This window comes from Propithecus coquereli, unplaced genomic scaffold (assembly GCF_000956105.1).
Source record: "Propithecus coquereli isolate 6110/MARCELLA unplaced genomic scaffold, Pcoq_1.0 Scaffold517, whole genome shotgun sequence".
NCBI classification, from domain to species: domain Eukaryota; kingdom Metazoa; phylum Chordata; class Mammalia; order Primates; family Indriidae; genus Propithecus; species Propithecus coquereli.
Genome location: NW_012151030.1, coordinates 381,966 through 382,220, shown reverse-complemented (window position 1 = coordinate 382,220; position 255 = coordinate 381,966).

Genomic DNA, 255 nt, shown 5'->3' with positions numbered 1-255 from the left:
TGGGACATACACACAGACATATACGTGCATATATACACGTATGTATATACATCCACTGTTTATATGAAAAGCAAATTTAACTAGGCCTATTGTATTTCCATTTGCTAAATCTGAAAACTCTATAAGGGGCTGATTCCATTTACTAGCCACAGAATATTTCCCTAAAACTGTAAAAATTTACCCTGTTTACAGTTCTAATTTCTGTAATATCTTTGCTCTCAATAAGTACAATACTATTTCATAGCTCTGTAATTA